Raw genomic sequence first — 20507 nt, forward strand, 5'->3', positions numbered from 1 at the left:
CAAACAAGACCTTAACCTGGCTTTCAAAGTCTTAAATAACAGGGATGAGCAAAGTAAATTAGATAAAGCCCGAAGAGAATGTGCCAAATACCAGCTTCTAGCTGCAGCTATCCAACATCAGCCTAGCCATTGTACCCAAGGGCACAAAAGACCTGATAGCAGTAGCCTCCCAGGCCTTGTTTTAAGTGCAGCAAAAAAGGCCACTGGGCATGGGCATGTCCTAACCTACAAGTGCCAAAAAGCCCTTGCCCAGTCTGCCAGCAGATAGGCCACTGGAAGTCTGACTGTCCACTCAACAGACAGAAAAGCCTGCACCTCAGAGCCACCACCCCTTCAGCAAAGCAAAAAGTGAAGCATTGCTTATACTCCCACAGCTTCTCAGCCTAGTCACCAATGACTGACAAGGCGCAGGGCCCCCAGCCCCAACTGCCATCACTGCATCAGAGCCCAGGGTAACTCTACTAATAGCATGTAAGCCAGTCTTTTTTTTAATTGATACCAGGGCCACCTACTTGGCTTTGCCTAAATTCTCAGCACCAACTCATCCCTCTCAGGTCTCAGTTGTGGTGGTTGATGGACTCATCTCACATCCATGCACCACCAGACCTCTTACTTGTTCCCTGTTTGATACTGTTTTCTCACATTCTTTCCTTATGCCTCATTGCCCCATCCTAGGCTGAGACCTCCTAACCAAATTCAAAGCTTCCATCACCTTTTTCTGTTCCTCACAACCAGATTCTCTCCTATTCCTCTCCGGTACCACATCAGCCCTTGACTCCTTCCCCCATTATTCACTCCCCACTTCTCTTGTTAATCCAATAGTGTGGGACCACTACCCCTTCTCTAGGAGCTCAGCATGATCCCATCAAAATCCAGCTAAAAGACCCCTCCAAATTTCCTAATGTCTCTCCGTATCCCATTTCATTAAGGCACCTAAAGGGCTTACAACCCATCGTAAACAGACTCCTCTTGCAAGGTTACCTTAGGCCAATTCATTCTCCATACAGTACCTCTATACTCCCTGTCACAAAGGCAGGTGGCTTATATCAGCTAGTCCAAGACCTCCAGCCCATCAATCAGGCAGTCCTTCCCATCCGTCCAGTAGTTCCCAATCCCTGTAGGTTCTTTTCCCTTATTACATGCTCTTTTCCCTTATTACACAACCCATTACATGCTCATTGACCTAAAGGATGCCTTTTTTATCATTCCTCTTCATGCTGACTGCCAGAATTTTTTTGCTGGGCCAGGCGCGGTGGCTCAAGCCTGTAATCCCAGCACTGTGGGAGGCCGAGGCGGGTGAATCACGAGGTCAAGAGATCGAGACCATCCTGGTCAACATGGTGAAACCCCGTCTCTACTAAAAATACAAAACATTAGCTGGGCATGGTGGCGCGTGCCTGTAATCCCAGCTACTCAGGAGGCTGGGGCAGGAGAACTGCCTGAACCCGGGAGGCGGAGGTTGCGGTGAGCCGAGATCGCGCCATTGCACTCCAGCCTGGGTAACAAGAGCGAAACTCCGTCTCAAAAAAAAAAAAAAAAAAAAAAATTTTTTTTTTTGCTTTCACTTGGACTGACCCTGAAACCCTCCAGTCACGACAACCTACTTAGTCAGTCCTCCCCTAAGTCTTTAAAGATAGCCCTCATTTCTTTGGACAAACTCTAGCTCAAGACGTCACCTCCCTAGACTGCTCCCTTAGCCGGCTCCTCTAGTATGTGGACAACCTCCTCCTCTGTAGCCCCTGCCTAGAGGACTCTCATATTCACACTATTACCCTTCTAAACTTTCTTTCCACCCTTCTGTGCTTTCTTGCTTCCCCCTCCAAAGCACAACTCTCCACTCCAACAGTGACTTACTTAGGAGTCCCAACTGTCCCCTGGGGCCCAAGCCATGACCCTGGCACAGGCAGCATTAATCGACAGCCTACCTCCACCTTCCTCTAAGAGTGAAATCCTTTCTTTCTTAGGACTGGTAGGATTCTTCAGAATATGGATTCCCCACTTTGCCCTCCTAGCCCACCCCCTCTATGAAACAGCCAAAGGCCCTCTAAATGAGCCCCTAAATCCTTCACACAACATAATACCTAGCTTCCACAAACTTAAAGCAGCTGCCCCATAACCGCTCCTGCTCTATCTCTGCCTGACATCTCTCAGCCGTTCACTCTCCACAGCCGAAAACCATGGAATAGGCCTTGCTGTCCTTGACCAACAAAAAGTCCGACCTAGCCGGGCGCGGTGGCTCAAGCCTGTAATCCCAGCACTTTGGGAGGCCGAGGCGGGTGGATCACGAGGTCAAGAGATCGAGACCATCCTGGTCAACATGGTGAAACCCCGTCTCTACTAAAACTACAAAAAATTAGCTGGGCATGGTGGCACGTGCCTGTAATCCCAGCTACTCAGGAGGCTGAGGCAGGAGAATTGCCTGAACCCGGGAAGCGGAGGTTGCGGTGAGCCGAGATCGCGCCATTGCACTCCAGCCTGGGTAACAGGAACGAAACTCCGTCTCAAAAAAAAAAAAAAAAAAAAAAAAGTCCGACCTGCCTCAGCCCTAGCAGCAGCCACCACCCTACCCTTGAAAGCAAAAAACTAACATTTGTTCAAGACACCATAGTCCACAGCCCACATAATCTACAAGATCTCTCCTCCCGAGTACCGAGCACACTTTCTCCTTCTCGTATCTAACTACTCCATGCCCTCTTTCTTGAAAACCCTGAGTGATGCCTCTCCAAAAGTGTTCCCTCAATCCAGCATCTCTATTTCCAATATCTTCCTCCCCTCCCACTCACTCCTGTACTGAAATCCTTTATCTCCTACAGCCTCATTTCTCTAATATCTCCCCTGAATCTCTCCCTGACCTTGATGACCAGTCATTTATAGATAGCTCCTCTTCCAAGTCAGTCGACTCCCATAAAATCACTAGGTATGCAGTTGTCTCCCTTGACCGAATAACTGAAGCTAAACCCCTAATGCCAAGGACCTCCTCCCAAAAGGTGGAACTTACAGCTCTCACCAGGGCTCTAACCCTCTCCAAAGGCAAACAAGTCAAGATTTTTACGGACTCCAAATATGCCTATCACATTCGCCATTCTCACACTGCCATCTGGCAAGAGGGGATTTCTTACTACATAAGGAACCCCCATCACCAATGGTCCCCATATTTACCAACTCCTCCAAGCTGCACACCTCCCAAGCTAAACAGGAGTTATACACTGTTGAGGACACCAAACAGGATCAGATGAGATCTCAAGAGGAAACAGAAAGGCTGACAAGGCAGCAAAAGAAGCCTCCCTTTCTTCTGCCCCTGCCCCTCTCCTCATTACCCCCACAATCCAACTCCAATATTCCACCACTGAAAAAGCTTCACTGCTACAAGTGGTCTCCCTCCAAAGGAACTGGACAAAGATCGAAAACTCATCCTCCCCCAAGAACAATTCAAAGAAATTCTAACATCTCTTCACCAGTCCTTCCATATCAGTGTGTGCCCCTTGTACCTTCTCCTTCACCCTTATTTCTCTTCCCCCACCTATTTACCTCACTGAAAGACATAACCTCAAACTGTCATATATGCTCTGTCACTTCCTCCCAAGGAGACTTCTGCTCTCCTATCCCTACACATCAGCTAAGAGGAACACTCCCAGGGGAAGACTGGCAAATAGACTTTACCCACATGCCTCCTGTCAAGAAGACTAAGTTTATTCTTACCCTTGTAGATACCTTCTCCGGGTGGGCAGAAGCGTTCTCCTCATCTCCACAGAAACAGCTGCAGTAGTCTCCCAAATTATTTTAACAGAAATCATCCCTAGATTTGGTCTCCCATGCTTCATACAATTAGACAACAGCCATAGCTTCATCACCCAATAAGTCTATCAGTCCCTCAGTGTCCAGTAGCGCCTCCATATCCCATACCAACCCCAGTCATCAGGAAAAGTTGAAAGTGCAAATGGGATCCATAAACTCAGTTAACCAAACTCACTTTTGAAGGCCAGAAACCCTGGACCTCCCTTCTGCCCATAGTCCCAGTCTGCATCAGAGCCAGTCCAAAAGCATCCTCCTTTCTCAGCCCTTTTGAGTATGTATGGATGCCCTTTCCTCTTACAAAACAGATCCCCTTCTAACTCTCATCTAGGAGAATACCTCCCAACACTCTCCCTCATCCGCCATCTTCTCTGTGTACAAGGAGACCAGGCCCTCCCAAAGCCCCACAAAGGCTCCACCAACTGGACTCTCCTACCAGAAGAACACGTCTTCCTAAAAACTCTTAAACCCATCAAGCCTTAAAGTGGGAAGGTCACTTTCAAATTCTTCTCACAACCCCCACCACAGCTAAACTCTCAGAACATATCTCTTGGTACCATCTTTCCAGATTAAAAAGAGCTCCCCATATACCCACTGACTCACCAATTGGCATCCTCCACTGATTCTCCGGTGCTCTTCTCAGCCCAACCAAACTCCACCTTACACCTGTTCCTGAAGAAGACCCACTGCTGTCAGCACCTAATTCCCCCGCTCCAGGAACCACACCTCTCGAGTAAAAACTGTGGCCATCAACCCCCCTCCTCTTAAAAGCCACAAGTACTTCCCAAATCCCTAAAGAAACTTAAATGCCCTGCCCCTCCCTATATTGCCACTTTACCTTCTTCCTCTACTCTGTCTGCCAAGACATCTCCTGGTTCTACCCCTAAACTCCCCCTCTTGGCTCTGTTTTAGCATGGGTAAATGACCTACTTTTTCCAAGGCACTCTGTGTGACTTCTGAGATGAAATGTAGCTGTTTACCTTTTTACTCACTATTTGCCTATCTATCCCTCCTACTCCCTTGGCTGCCCAGCACCACCGCACCCCCTCTTCCTATCATCCCTAACTACCTCTAAAAAACACTCAGCTTTGCTGAACCAATCCAACCCGACCCTAGCAAAAGACTGCTGACTATGCCTCTCCCTGTCAGTTACCATGTATACTGCCATTCCTGTCCCTGCAAAAACCTGGGTTTTGAACAATTTAACCTATCACCCCCAATATGAAAGTAAAAGCCCCTTTCAGCTCTTTTTTTTTAATTTTTTTTTTTATTTTATTTTTTTCTTTTTATTATTTTTTTTGGAGGGGGGACGGAGTTTCACTCTTGTTACCCAGGCTGGAGTGCAATGGCACGATCTCGGCCACCGCAACCTCCGCCTCCTGGGTTCAGGCAATTCTCCTGCCTCAGCCTCCTGAGTAGCTGGGATTACAGGCACGCACCACCATGCCCAGCTAATTTTTTGTATTTTTAGTAGAGACGGGGTTTCACCGTGTTGACCAGGATGGTCTCGATCTCTTGATCTCGTGATCCACCCACCTCGGCCTCCCCAAGTGCTGGGATTACAGGCTTGAGCCACCGCGCCCGGCCCCGCTTTCAGCTCTTAAACATGCAGTCATTAGCTGGGTTTTGCATCTCTGAAACAACCAAAAATATCTTGACAGGATGTACAGTACAATTTCTGTGTTCCTATATCTTCAGTCTCAGCCAATATACAGACAATAATAAGCCTATACACAGCCCAAAACCATGAATAAGCTTTAACTCTCCAAGCACCAATTTGCTTTCAACGCACTGTCTTCAGGCCTACCTCTGGGTCACCTACTGCCCCGTCAATGCAACTAGCCCTTATAGCTTTAGGCCCCAGATCCTGTCCGTTTTTCAGGACCCCCTAGAGTCATTAGCAACTTTCTACTTAACAATCAGGATTTTGCAATGGAAGGCATACCCATTGTATGACTATACACCCATGGACCCCTTGCAGCACGCCAACCACCCCTGAAGAATGCCTCCTTATACCCACATTTAACCACTCTTCTGAATGGATCCTAGTAGAAACAAATGACTTTCTCCAATGGGAAAACAAAACACATGGAGCTACTCACCTTTTCCCACCAACTCTTCTTGAGAACAATAGGCTCACACACCTTTTCAACATATACAACCAGTTCCGTATGCCCAGCCAACGCATATTTTTCATGTGTGGGACCTCAAATTACCTCTGCCTCCCCACTAATTGGACTGGCACCTGCATCCTAGTCTTTCTAAACCCCAAAATAGACATTGCCCCAGGGAACCAAAGTTTACCAGTCCCCATCAAAGCTCAAGTCTGCTGGCGCCGAGTCTCGCAGTTAACACCCCTGCTAATAAGACTTGGAATTACCATATCCACAAGGGATAGCAGGACTGTCCACCTCCCTTTCCTACTCTCACACCCTCTCCAAAGATCTGTAAGATAGCTTACAAGACATAGCAAAATCCATCCTTGACCTCTAATCTTAAATAGATTATCTGGCAGCAGTCACAATCCAAAACCATCGAGGTTTGGACCTTCTGACTGCTGAAAAAGGTGAACTGTGCATCCATTTAGGAGAAGAGTGCTGCTTCTATACTAACCAGTCTGGGCTAGTACAAGATGCTGCCTGACGGTTAAATGAAAAAGCCTGGCTGGGCGCGGTGGCTCAAGCCTGTAATCCCAGCACTTTGGGAGGCCGAGGCGGGTGAATCACGAGGTCAAGAGATCGAGACCATCCTGGTCAACATGGTGAAACCCTGTCTCTACTAAAAATACAAAAAAAAAAAAAAAAAAAAAGGCCTCTAAAATCAAATAGTGACTCAGGCTCCTGGATTAACCTTTGGAATGGGCAGCACCCTGGCTGCTGCCTCTCCTAGGCCTTGCCGTAACTCTTTTCCTCTTTCTAGCATTTGGCCCCTGCCTCTTCTCTTTACCCAGTTTTTACAGGACTGAATTACAGCTTTCACCCATGGGACAATATAAGATATGATGCTGCTCCAAGAATACTGACAGTTTCAGGAATGACAGTCCCTACAATCTAGCCTCTCCCCCAACCGTTGCCCCTCTAATATTACCTATTAAAAGGCTGGAATGTTAGGGACAACCTGCCCCAGAAGACCCTCTCAGCGCAGCTGACCCCCACCCTGATTGCTCTGCAGCTGCATTCCTAAACTCTTATCTAGGCACCACAGCAAGACTACCAGACATGTTACATTGAGCAAATCCTGATTACAGCCATCTGGGCAGTGCAGGAGATGACATGAGAAACAAACCTTTGTTACACATACTTGTACATTCCTGTTTTTTTAACTCCCACCACAAAAGTCACAGGATGATGTATTGTAAGTCTGTCACAAGCCGATAAACTATCTTTGTGCTTGTTACAAGCTGATAGATTATCTCAGTCCGGAGACTTCCTTAGGCCCCTCTCACCCCATATAAACCCCTTGTTTTGTAAGCTTGGGGCTGCCTCCTCTGAGTGTTATAGAGCAGCCTGGCAGGTTAATAAATTTGCTTGCCTGACTTTGAATCTATTCGTCCTTTCTCTTGGCTGACCTTACAGGTTGACTTTTTTTTTTTTTGACAGAGATCTTAGCTCACTGCAAACTCTGCCCTGGGATTCAAGCGATTCTCCTGCCTCAGCCTCCCAAGTAGCTGGGATTACAGGGGTGCACCACCATGCCCAGCTAATTTTTGTATTTTTAATAGAGATCAGGTTTCACTATGTTGGTCAGGCTGGTCTTGAACTCCTGACCTCATGAGGCACTATGCCTGGCCTGAATTTTGTTGTTGTTGTTCCCTTGAAAGACGCAGAAGAATTTCTTTTTCTTTTTCTTTTTTTTTTTTTTAAGTAACGAAATTTATTTCCTGGTGAGTCTAAGAAGATTAGTAGAACATTTCAAAGTAGTTTTTAAAATCTTTTTTGATACAGGGTCTCACTGGGGCGCAGTGGCACAATCACAGATCACCGCACTCTCTACCTCCTGGGCCCAAGCATATCTCCTGCCTCAGACTCCCAAGTAGCTGGGACTAATATGCATGTGCTACCATGCCTGGCCTCAAAGTAGTTTTTTATTTTTAGAGACAGGGTCTCACTCTATCACTTGCGCTGGAGTGCAGTGGTTTGATCATAGCTCTCTGCAGCCTCAACCTTCTAGGCTCACAGACTATTTTTACTATCAAGTGATCCTCCTGTCTCAGCCTCCTGAGTAGCTAGGATTATAGGTGTCACTGTGGCTGGTCTCAAAGTAGTTTTGTTGTGTTTTTTTTTTTTTTTTTTTTTTTTTTTTTTTTTTTTTTTTTTTTTTTTAACATGGAATCTTGCTCTGTTGTCTAGGCTGGAGTGTAGTAGCACCGTCTCAACTCATTGCAACCTCCACCTCCTGGGTTCAAGCAGTTCTCCTGCCTCACCACCACACCTGGGTAAATGTTTTTTGCATTTTTAGTAGAAATGGGGTTTTCACCATGCCATATTGGCCAGGCTTGGTCTCAAACGCCTTACCTCAGGTGATCCACCCACCTTGGTCTCCCAAAGTGCTAGGATTACAGGTGTGAGCCACTGTGCCAGGCCAAAGTAGTTTTTTTCTACTCATCTTTTCCCGTGCTGCAATGGAAACTGGAATTAGACTGTATTTACTGGTCTGTAAATACCCAGGCTGCCACCTGCCATAGGTAGCAGTAAACACAAGTGCCTCTTTTCATTGCTTAGGCCAAGTTTTAGGTCCTAGGCCAGTACCATATAAAGAGGAAAAACTAAAAATAAGGAGGAATTCCAAACACCCCTATCAATCTTGAATTTTTAAAAAATTGAGGGAACCACAATTAATAAACACTATTCCTGGCACCTGTCCATGATTTCACTTGCTGAGTTGAAACAAACTAGTGTCAGCGGGATTTTATATTGAAATTTTGGATCATGTCTCACTCAAATTTCAATCAGGAAAGCAAAACCCAGAGGGATAAATTCTGCAAGTCCCAAAGGGACACAAAAAGGTGGCTAAGTGCCTGGGAATTCACACAAAGGAAAACACCATGCTAAGAGCTACTAATTAAGAACTTAAAAAGAGTGACAATGACTCCTGTGAATGTTGTTGCTTAATTAGGGCTTTACAAACAGCTCCAGTTAATGGACCTGTCAATATACTCTTGAAAAACAATTTCACTGAATTAACAAATTAACTGTAATAACTTAAAATCTCTGCTTAATGGCCGGGCGCGGTGGCTCAAGCCTGTAATCCCAGCACTTTGGGAGGCCGAGGCGGGTGGATCACGAGGTCAAGAGATCGAGACCATCCTGGTCAACATGGTGAAACCCCGTCTCTACTAAAAATACAAAAAATTAGCTGGGCATGGTGGTGCGTGCCTGTAATCCCAGCTACTCAGGAGGCTGAGGCAGGAGAATTGCCTGAACCCAGGAGGCGGAAGTTGCGGTGAGCCGAGATCGTGCCATTGCACTCCAGCCTGGGTAACATGAGTGAAACTCCGTCTCAAAAAAAAAAAAAAATCTCTGCTTAGCAACATCTTTCTCCTTAGCTATTTAGGAACACTTGTAATGAGCCAACTTGCTGAGTCATAATTTTGTCAGTTTAGTAGACTAGGGCTTGTTGAGGAATCCCTGTTATTTATTTGGCCTTCCTTGCCCTCCAGTAAAGGCCCTTTAGGGTGTGAGAATGTTCTGTGCTACTTCTTAAGGGTGATATACTTCTTGGGAAAGTACAATAAGAAGGACCTTAAAATTTATTTTATTTTGCTATACTTTTAGATTTATAGAAAAGTTGGGAAGACGGTAAATGAGTTCCCATATATACCATGCCCAGTGTCCCCTAATAACATCTTAATTGGTATATTATGTTTGTCACAATTAGATGGGCTAATATTGATACATTAATATTAACTAAAGTCCGTACTTTGTTCAGATTTTTTTTTTTTTAAGGTGGGGTTTCGGCTGGGCGTGGTGGCTCACACCTATAATCCAAGCATTTTGGAGGCTGAGGTGGGTGGATCAACTGAGGTTGGGAGTTTGAGACCAGCCTGACCAACATGGTGAAACCCCGTCTTTAAAAAAACAAAAAAAGACCAGGGTTTCACCATATTGGTCAGGCTGATCTCGAACTCCTAACCTCAGGTGATCTGCCTGCCTCAGCCTCCCAAAATGCTGGGATTGCAGGCGTGAACCACCGTGCCTGGCTGGATTTCATTAATTTGTATGTAAAATTTTTTCTGTTCCAGGATCCCTTTGAAGATACCACATTGCACTTACTCATGTCTTAGGCTCCTGTTAGCTGTGATAGCTTCTTAGACTTGTTTTTAATGACCTTGACAGTTTAAAAAATTCCCGCTCAGGTATTTTCTAGAAAGCCTCTCAGTTGGGATTGAGTTTTACTCTTGGGTTCATGGGGTTTCTGGGTTTGGGGGAGGAAGATCACAGGGGACTAACCACATATCATAGGTGCGTTAATGTTAACCTTGATCACCTGACTGAGGTCTTATTTACCAAGTTTCTCCACTGTAGTTACTTACTCCTTTCGTCCTCTTTTCCATACTGTATTCTTTGGAGTGAAGTCACTAGGCATGGTCCACATTGAGGGAAGGAATGTGGAGTTGTGCTTTCCTTGGAGGTAGAGTTATAACTTAATTTGGAATTATTCTGAAAGAAAATTGTTTTTTATTTCCCATTTATTCCATCTACTTACACCACCATGAACTCCTGGATATTATTTTATGCTTTGGATAATAGTCTAATAATTCATGTTCCAGCTTTGACTGTTGAGATCCTTCAGTTATCCCTTTGGGGATATCCTTGTAAATAGCTTCCATCTCGTTAACATACTATCATAATTGTTGCTGTTTTTAATTAAAAATAATTTTTTTAAATTGAGATGGAGTCTTGCTCTGTTGCCCAGGCTGGAGTGCAGTAGTGCAATCTCAGCTTACTGCATCCTCTGCATCCTGGGTTCAAGGGATTCTCCTGCGTCAGCCTCCTGAGTAGCTGGGATTACAAGGGTGCACCATCATGTCTGGCTAATTTTTATATTTTTAGTAGAGATGGGGTTTCACCATTTGGCCAGGCTTGTCTAAAACTCCTGACCTCAAATTATCCATCCACCTCAGCCTCCCAAAGTGCTGAGATTCCAGGTGTGAGCCACTGTACCTGGCCTGTTGCTGTTTTTATTTATTTATTTATTTATTTATTTATTATTATTTTTAAAAAGATGGGGTTTCACCATATTGGTCAGGCTGGTCTCGTACTCCTGACCTCAGGCGATCCGCCTACCTCAGCCTCCCAAAGTGCTGGGATTATAGGCGTGAGCAACCGCGACCGGCTGCTGTTTTTTTAAATAGTTCCTCACTTTATGGCACTATAAGATGTTCCAGGTTCATTCTTGTATATTGTTTATCTCAGTCCCATTTCTCCAAGAAGCCTTGGTTCTTTTTATTGGAAAGTGGTATTGGGGAATCAAAATCTGAGTGTTGGATATACTCTCGATACTGAGGTGTTCTGTCAGCTGACAGAACAAGGGAATATGTATATATATGCTAACAAGAATCCTGAGTTCATTGCCTCCTTAATTTTTTTTTTTTTGAGATGGAGTTTTGCTCTTGTTGCCCAGGCTGGAGTGCAATGGCGTAATCTTGCCTCACCGCAACTTTTCTGCCTCTCAGGTTCAAGCAATTCTCTTGCCTCAGCTTCTTGAGTAGCTGGGATTACAGGCATGCACCATCACGCCTACTTAATTTAATATGTTTAGTAGAGATGGGGTTTCTCCAAGTTGGTTAGGCTGGTCTTTGAACTCCTGACCTCAAATGATCTGTCCATCTTGGCCTCCAAAGTGCTGGGATTAAAGGTGTGAGCCACCATGCCTGGCCACCTCCTAAATTCTTTAAACCTTCTATTTTTGTTTTGTGGTCGTAGTTAATTCTGCCATGTAGAGAATAGTGGTTAAGTCTGTTGTCTTTGATAATGGATGCTGTGGTCCTTAGATGGCTGATTTTCACCCCATAAGCTTAGAGGGTGGGGATTATGTTATCATCTGTAAAAGGGAGAAGCCAAGTGCAGAGCTAAGGATTTTGATGAGTTGAAGGAGAGGAAAAATGCCCCTCAAGGCAAATAGCCTCTGAGTTAGAATCTGGGTTTCAGCAGAGTGACAGTGGTGGAGCTTCTCCTCAGTATTAATTCTCTGGGAGAGAACTCCAGGGTTGTCTATACCTGTTCAAACAGGCTGGCTGCCCCAGCAAGTGATGGGTTGGACATAAGGCAAAGAACAGGAGGGGTGAAAGGGGAAAGAACAGACAAGTTCTCTCCCAGCCTCTGCTACCTCTAACGCCATAATAATCTACCCTTTTCTACACTGGGCTTCCATTTCTTACCCCAACCATGATCTCTTCTTCCAGGCACTGTCATTTAATTTTCCAGATGCTTGACCTTCTTCTGATTTGTGTACTGCCTCCAAGGCTGAGTTGCAGTGAGTGACAATAATCTGCGCTAATTATTCATCTTACCAGAAGACTCATACCCTTTTTAAAGGATTTATGGCTTTTAATAACCGAACACTATGCTAGATATTGGATAAATGGTTAACAGGACACAGTTCTTGCTTATCTTGCTATGGTCTGTCAAGCTTTATACAGTCTAGCCTTATCTCTCTCACCCTCTTATCTTTATAACCCTTAAATTCCCTGGTTTGGAACACTGGTTTATTTTAGTCCTTAATTAATTAGCCTTTTGTCACTACCTCTCTACACTTGCTGTTTTTCCCTTCTGGTTCCATCTTGATATTGCCTACTTGGAGATCTCAGCTCAATCAACACTCTGCAGAGCAGCTGCCTTCCCCGTCTGGCCACCCATTATATGTGTCATAGCACCATGTTGTTCCATAGAGCTAGACACAGGTGCCATGTTGTCTTCAAATGTATTCACCAGCTTCCAAAGGTTTGCCTCAATCCCCTTTACTCAAGAAGCCCCAATTCTACTGACAGCTGACTAAAGAGCTTCAGCTGGTAATAATAACCTCTCTGTCATAATGTACCCAAAATAAAGTAAGAATATCATGCTTTTCAGTAATACTCCAGTGAGTGAGGCTGAGTCTCGTTTTTGTAAAAGAATTTTTTTTGGACATGAATACAAAGGTATCAGGTTACCAAATCATTTGCTAGTAGAACCTATTTGAAGCTGAATGTAGCCTCTAAACATAAAGTGATAATAATGGATGTGGGTGGGCACAGTTGCTCACGCCTATAATCCCAACACTGAGAGGCTGAGGTGGGCGGATCACTTGAGGCCAGGACAGGACCAGCATGGCCAACATGGTGAAACCCCGTCTCTACAGAAAAAATACAAAAATTAGCCAGGTGTAGTGGTGCATACCTGTAATCCCAACTACTCAGGTGGCTGAGGCACAAGAATCCCCTAAACTTGGAAGACAGGTTTCAGTGAGCTGAGATCATGCCACTGCACTCCAGCCTGGATGACAGAGCGAGACTGTCTCAAAAAAAGGGGGAAAATAATGGATTTACAGAGCCTTGTTATTTAGATTTCAGACATCTGTTAACTAAAACACATGTGTGGGCTTTTGTTACTCATTTTGGTAATCTGTAAATATCTTTATATTTGAGAAAATTTGTGAAACATCTTTGTGTAAATTATAACTTGCAGAATGTCTCTTACAGGCAGGCATACTGGTAAGTAACTGCCAGAATATAACTTATAACCAGATTGAAGTGTATAATTATAACATGGTTATTATTCTGGGGTTCTATATAAAATAAAATCTTTGAATCTGTGATTTTTGTCATTAGGGTATACTTTGGGACATGCGGCGACAGAATATCAACACCTCTTACTACATGTTGACCATGTTAAATTCGTTTGACACATCTCTTAATCCTTTCAATAGCCCTACAAGGTACATGTTATTATTTGCCCAAAGTCACACAGTCACACAAGAACTTGTATGGTGTTCAGTGAATCTGGCTCCAAAAGTAGCTTTAGGTTTAATTTAGGACCTTTCATGTATAGTGACCTCAAGTCTTGTTGTAGCTATCTGCTTCTTCAGTCATCAACCTTGTTCAATCTCACATCTTGAAGGGACTACTCCAATGCCTTACTTCCATTCCACATTCTCTTTTTTTGAGACAGAGGGGCTCTGTTGCCCAGGCTGGGGTGCTGGAGTACAGTGGCGTTATTTCTGCTCACTCCTGCCTCAGCCTCCCGAGCAGATGAGATTACAGGCATGCGCTACCACACTCAGCTAATTTTTGTATTTTTACTAAAGACGAGGTTTCACCACGTTGGCCAGGATGGTGTCGATCTCTTGACCTCGTGATCTGCCCACCTCGGCCTCCCACAGTGCTGGGATTACAAGCGTGTGCCACTGCACCTGGCCCAAATTCAATTTTTTTTTTTAAGATGGAGTCTTGCTCTGTCACCTGGTCTGAAGTGCAATTGCACAATCTCATCTCACTGCAGCCTCCTGAGTAGCTGGGATTATAGGGGTGTGCCACCATGCCTGGCTAAGTTTTGTATTTTTTTTTTTTTTTTTTTTTTTTTTTTTTTTTTTTGAGACGGAGTTTTTGCTCTCGTTACCCAGGCTGGAGTGCAATGGCGCGATCTCGGCTCACCGCAACCTCCGCCTCCTGGGTTCAGGCAATTCTCCTGCCTCAGCCTCCTGAGTAGCTGGGACTACAGGCACGCGCCACCATGCCCAGCTAATTTTTTGTAGTTTTAGCAGAAACGGGGTTTCACCGTGTTGACCAGGATAGTCTCGATCTCTTGACCTCGTGATCCACCCGCCTCGGCCTCCCAAAGTGCTGGGATTACAGGCGTGAGCCACCGCGCCCGGCCTTTTTTTTTTTTTTTAAGACCAGGTTTCACCATGTTGGTCAGGCTGGTCTTGAACTCCCGACCTCAGGTGATCCGCCCGCCTTGGCCTCCAAAGTGCTTGGATTACAGGCGTGAGCCACCACACCCGGCCTAGTTTTGTATTTTTAGTAGAGACTGGTTTCACTGTGTTGGCCAGACTGGTCTTGAAATCCTGACTTCAAGTGATCTACAGATGTGAGCTACCACCCTCAGCACTAAGGCATTTTAAAATTAATTTCTCAAGGGTTTACTTAAATTTTTAGAAGATGGAGATGAAGTTGGACTCTGCTTTTATATATATATATATAGTGGTATATGCCTGCTAAATTGCGGGATATAGTCAGACTTGAGGTTGGGCATGGTGGCACAAGCCTGTAATCCCAGCTTGAACCCAGAAGGCAGAGGTTGCAGTGAGCAGAAATGGAGATTGTACTGCTGCGCTCCAGCCTGGGCAACAGAACAAAACTGTCTCAAAAGACTTAAATAAGCACATTGTAAACAAATTATTACATGATAATACAACACAAGGTAATCCTTGGATTATTTCAAGAATATTTGCAGCTAATTGGTCTCAATAAAAATTACATAATCTCCCTATATGCTAAAATATTTGCTGTCTGGGATTGGTGACTCATGCCTGTAATCCTACCACTTTGGGAGGCTGATGCAGGAGGATCCTTTGAGCCCAGGTATTCAAAGCTGCCATGAGCTATGATGATGCCATTGTACTCCAGCATGATGACAGCAAGATCCTGTCTCAAAAGAAGCATTTGCTAAAATGGTTGAGATTCAGCACTCCCAAACTTACGAAATGTATCTGACACCAGAAGCCACAGTAGTGCTTAATGGAGAAACCCTGAAAGTCTATCAATTGAAAAGAGAAAGCTTAGGTTGGGTGCAGTGGCTTATACCCGTACCAGCACTTTGGGAGGCAAAGGCGGGTGGATCACGAGGTCAGTAGTTCGAGACCAGCCTGACCAACAATGTGAAATATGATCTCTACTACACAACGTCGTCTCTATTAAAAATACAACATTGGCCGGGCGCGGTGGCTCAAGCCTGTAATCCCAGCACTTTGGGAGGCCGAGGCGGGTGGATCACGAGATCAAGAGATCGAGACCATCCTGGTCAACATGGTGAAACCCCGTCTCTACTAAAAAAATACAAAAAATTAGCTGGGCATGGTGGTGCGTGCCTGTAATCCCGGCTACTCAGGAGGCTGAGGCAGGAGAATTGCCTGAACCCAGGAGGTGGAGGTTGCGGTGAGCCGAGATCGCGCCATTGCACTCTAGCCTGGGTAACATGAGTGAAACTCCGTCTCAAAAAAAAAAAAAAATACAACATTAGCAGGGTGAGATGCTGCGGCGGAGGTTGCAGTTAACTGAGATCCCACCACTGAACTCCAATCTTGCCGACCAAGCAATACTCCATCTTTGGGGAAGAAAAAAGATCCTGTGGAATAATTGGGCTGTAGCCAACTGGAAGCTCCACTCTGACTTGTAGATGCCATGATCTCTCACCTGGAAGCTCAGCTGGGCCTGCTGACTGTAGCGTCTTTGTTCTTTTCTATGGCTTAAGATTCTCACAGCATGGCAAACAGGTTCCAAGTGGATAAAAGCAGATTTTAAAAGTGCATTTCTGGGCTGCACATGGTAGCTCATACCTGTAGTCCCAGCATTTGGGAAGGCCAAGGCGGTAGGATTGAGTGAGCCCAGGAGTTAGAGACCAGCCTGGGCAATATGGCAAGACCCTGTCTGTAAAAAATGAAGAAAAAAAAAAAAAAAAAGGAAAACATTAGCCAAGCATGGTGGTAGGCATCTATGCTCCCAACTACTGAGGAGGCTGAGATGGGAGGACTGCTGGAGCCTGAGAAGTCAAGGCTGCACTCTAGCCTGGGCAACAGAACGAGACCATCTCAAAAAGAAACCCCACCAAAACCAAAACAAAAGATTATTTCTATATTCTATTATTCTATTGGTTAAAGCCAGTTACAGGACTTTCCAGATATAGGGTGAGGAGAAATTAATTGCATCATTTCATGAGAAGAGCAGCACAGAACTTGTGGCTATATTCAGAATTATATATATATATATATGCATGCTTTTTATACATATAGGAACTTCTTAGAACACCTAAGAAGTGGCTGGTAGTAGTTGCCTTTTTTATTGTAGGGATATATAAATCAGGGGAAACTTCATAGAACATTAGTAAGGTGGCAGAATAGAACAGTCTGGTGCTTAGTACCTCACAGAAATACCAATTTGAACAATAATCAATACAGGAAAAGAGCTAAGGAAGCCAAGTGGCAGATAGTAGTACCTGGATAGGGCACAGAAATAAGAAAAGATGCAAATGAGAACCGGATTTGCCTTGTATGCAAACTCCAGTCCCACCTCAGTAAAACCCACTGGCAGGCAGGCCCTCACAGCCTCATATTCCAGGCTGGTACCTGGCACCCCAGGTCAGGCTCAAGCACCTGTGAACCTATACTTCAGGCTAGCTCCCACGTACAGGCTTCAGGCCTACTGCTGCACACCCAGGTGGCAGGCTAGCCTACCATATGGTGTGCTTAGTTTCTCTGGATGAGCTGACTGCTGAAAAATTTTCTGAGCTGAAGCCAGTCGTTAAGACCAGAATAAATGTCACTTCAAATATGCGGATACTAATGCATGGCCATAAGGATCATAAACAATCAGGGAATCACAAAGAGGAGCAAAATAAATCACCAGTAACCCTAAAGCAGTGGCGATTTATGGACTGCCTATTAAAAATAATGATTTTGGGCTGGGCACATTGGCTCACGCCTGTAATCCCAGCACTTTGGGAGGCCAAGGTGGGCAGGACACGAGGTCAAGAGATCGAGATCGCCGGGCGCGGTGGCTCAAGCCTGTAATCCCAGCACTTTGGGAGGCCGAGGCGGGTGGATCACGAGGTCAAGAGATCGAGACCATCCTGGTCAACATGGTGAAACCCCGTCTCTACTAAAAATACAAAACATTAGCTGGGCATGGTGGTGCGTGCCTGTAATCCCAGCTACTCAGGAGGCTGAGGCAGGAGAATTGCCTGAACCCAGGAGGCGGAGGTTGCGGTGAGCCGAGATCGCGCCATTGCACTCCAGCCTGGGTAACAAGAGTGAAACTCCGTCTCAAAAAAAAAAAAAAAAAAGGAGATCGAGATCATCCTGGGCAACACAGTGAAACCCCGTCTCCACTAAAAATGCAAAAATTAGCTGGGCAGGGTGGCGCATGCCTGTAGTCCCAGCTACTCGGGCGGCTAAGTCAGAGAATCACTTGAATCCAGGAGGCTGACTTTGCAGTGAGCTGAGATCGTGCCACTGCACTCCAGCCTGGCAACAGAGAAAGACTCCATCTCAAAAAAAAAAAAAAAAATGATAATGATTTTGTTTTATTTTGTTTTTGGGAGAGTCTCCCTCTGTTGCTGGGCTGGTGTACAGTGGTGATCCTGGCACACTGCAACCTCTGCCTCCCTGGTTCAAGCGATTCTCCTGCCTCAGCCTCCCGAGTAGCTGGGACTACAGGCATGTGCCACCATGCCCAGCTAATTTTTGCATTTTTAGTGGAGATGGTGTTAGCCAGGATGGTTTCCATCTCCTAATCTCGTGATCTGCTCGCCTCAGCCTCCCAAACTGCTGGGATTATAGGTGTGAGCCACTGTGCCAGGCCAAAAATAGTTATTGAAGAATCTCAGTGAGCTACAGGGGACATCCAGATAGAGAACTAAATGAGGGCTGGGTGTGGTGATTCACACTTGTAATCCCAGCATTTTGGGAGACCAAGGCGGGTGGATCACCTGAGGTCGGGAGTTTGAGACCAGCCTGACCAACATGAAGAAGCCCTGTCTACTAAAAATACAAAATTAGCCAGGTGTGGTGGTGCATGCCCATGATTCAAGCTACTTGTGAGGCTGAGGCAGCTTGAACCTAGGAGGTGGAGGTTGCAATGAGCCAAGATCATGCCATTGCACTCCAGCCTGGGCAATAAGAGCAAAACTCCCTCTCAAAAAGAAAAAAAAAAAAAATCAGGAAAACAATACATGAAAAATATGAAGTTCAACAGAGAGAAATCATTAAAAAGAACCAAATTCTGGAGTCAGAGAACACAATGACTAAACTGGAAAATTCCATAGAAGCTTCAACAACAGACTCAAGGAAAAGAATCGATGAACTTGAAACAGATCACTTGAAATTACTCAGTCAGAGGAACAAAAAAATGAAAAAGATAATCCAGGCGTGGTGGCTCACACCTGTAATCCCAGCACTTTGGGAGGCTGAGGCGGGCAGATCACCTGAGGCCGGGAGTTTGAGACCAGCCTGACCAACATGCAGAAGCCCTGTTTCTGCCGAGCGCAGTGGCACGTACCTGTAGTCCCAGCTACTCGGGAGGCTGAGGTGGGAGGATCACTTGAGCCCAGGAGTTCTGGGCTGTAGTGCACTATGCTGATTGGATGTCCGCACTAAGTTCAGCATCAATATGGTGACCTCTTGGAAGCAGGGACCACCAGGTTGCTTAAGGAGGGGTGAACCAGCCCAGGCCAGAAACGGATCAGATCAAAACTCCCGTGCTGATCAGTAGTGGGATCGCACCTGTGAATAGCCACTGCACTCCAGCCTGGGCAACATGGTGAGACCCTGTCTCTTTAAAAAAAAAAAAAAAAAAAGACAAGAAACCTCGTCTCTACTAAAAATACAAAAAATTAGCCAGGCATGGTGGCACATGCCTGTCATCCCAGCTACTCCGGAGGCTGAGGAAGGAGAATCACTTGAACCTGGGAGGGGGGAGGTTGCAGTGATGGAGATCACCCCATTGCACTCCAGCCTAGGCAACAGAGTGAGACTGTCTCAAAAAAAAAAGAAAAAGAGTGAAAAAAGCCTATTGGAAGCATAGGAAACCATGGGGTGAACCCGTATATGCATTTTGGGTATTTCAGAAAGAGCAAAGGGCAGAAAGTTCCCCAATCTGGAAAGAAATGAACATCCAGATCCATGAAGCCCAGAGAACCCTAAATATATTAAAGATATCTTGGCTGGGGCAATGGCTCATGCCTGTAATTCCAGCACTTTGGGAGGCAAAATTGGGTGGACCACCTGAGGTCAGGAGTTCTAGACCAGCTTGGCCAACCTGGTGAAACCCCATCTTTACTGAAAATACAAAAAAAACTAGCTGGGCGTGGTGGCAGGCACCTATAATCCCAGCTACTTGGGAGGCTGAGGCAAAGGTTGCAGTGACTGAGATTGCACCATTGCACTCCAGCCTGGGCAACAGAGCAAGACTCCGTCTCAAAAAAAAAAAAAAAAAAAATCTTGACTGGCCAGGTGCAGTGGCTCATGCCTGTGATCCCAGCACTTTGGGAGGCCGAGGTGGGCGGATAACATGAGGTCAGGAGTTCAAGACCAGCCTGACCAACATAGAGAAACCCTGTCTCTACTCAAAATACAAAATTAGCCAGGTGCGGTAGCACAGACCTGTAATCCCAGCTACTCAGGAGGCCAAGGCAGAACTGCTTGAACTTGGGGGTGGAGGTTGTGGTGAACCGAGATTGCACCATTGCACTCCAGCCTGGGAAACAGGAGCAAAATTCCATTTCAAAAAAAAAGTAAAAATAAAATAAAAATATAAAGATACCTTGGCCGGGTACAGTGGCTCACGCCTATAATCCCAGCACTTTGGGAGGCCGAGGCGGGTGGATCACGAGGTCAATAGATCGAGACCATCCTGATTAACAAGGTGAAACTCCATCTCTACTAAAAATACAAAAATTAGCTGGGCATGGTGGCGCACGCGTGTAGTCCCAGCTACTCAGGAGGCTGAGGCAGGAGAATTGCTT

The 20507-nt window shown here is 45.5% G+C and overlaps 1 protein-coding gene across 1 annotated transcript in view; it reads left to right on the top strand.

Annotated features, from left to right (window-relative positions):
• The window catches only part of MATR3 (matrin 3), a 77451-nt gene that overhangs the window by 10683 nt on the left and 46261 nt on the right, over positions 1-20507 (top strand). The window lies entirely within an intron of this gene.

This window comes from Sapajus apella, unplaced genomic scaffold (assembly GCF_009761245.1).
Source record: "Sapajus apella isolate SASKATOON/1434 unplaced genomic scaffold, GSC_monkey_1.0 scaffold71, whole genome shotgun sequence".
NCBI classification, from domain to species: domain Eukaryota; kingdom Metazoa; phylum Chordata; class Mammalia; order Primates; family Cebidae; genus Sapajus; species Sapajus apella.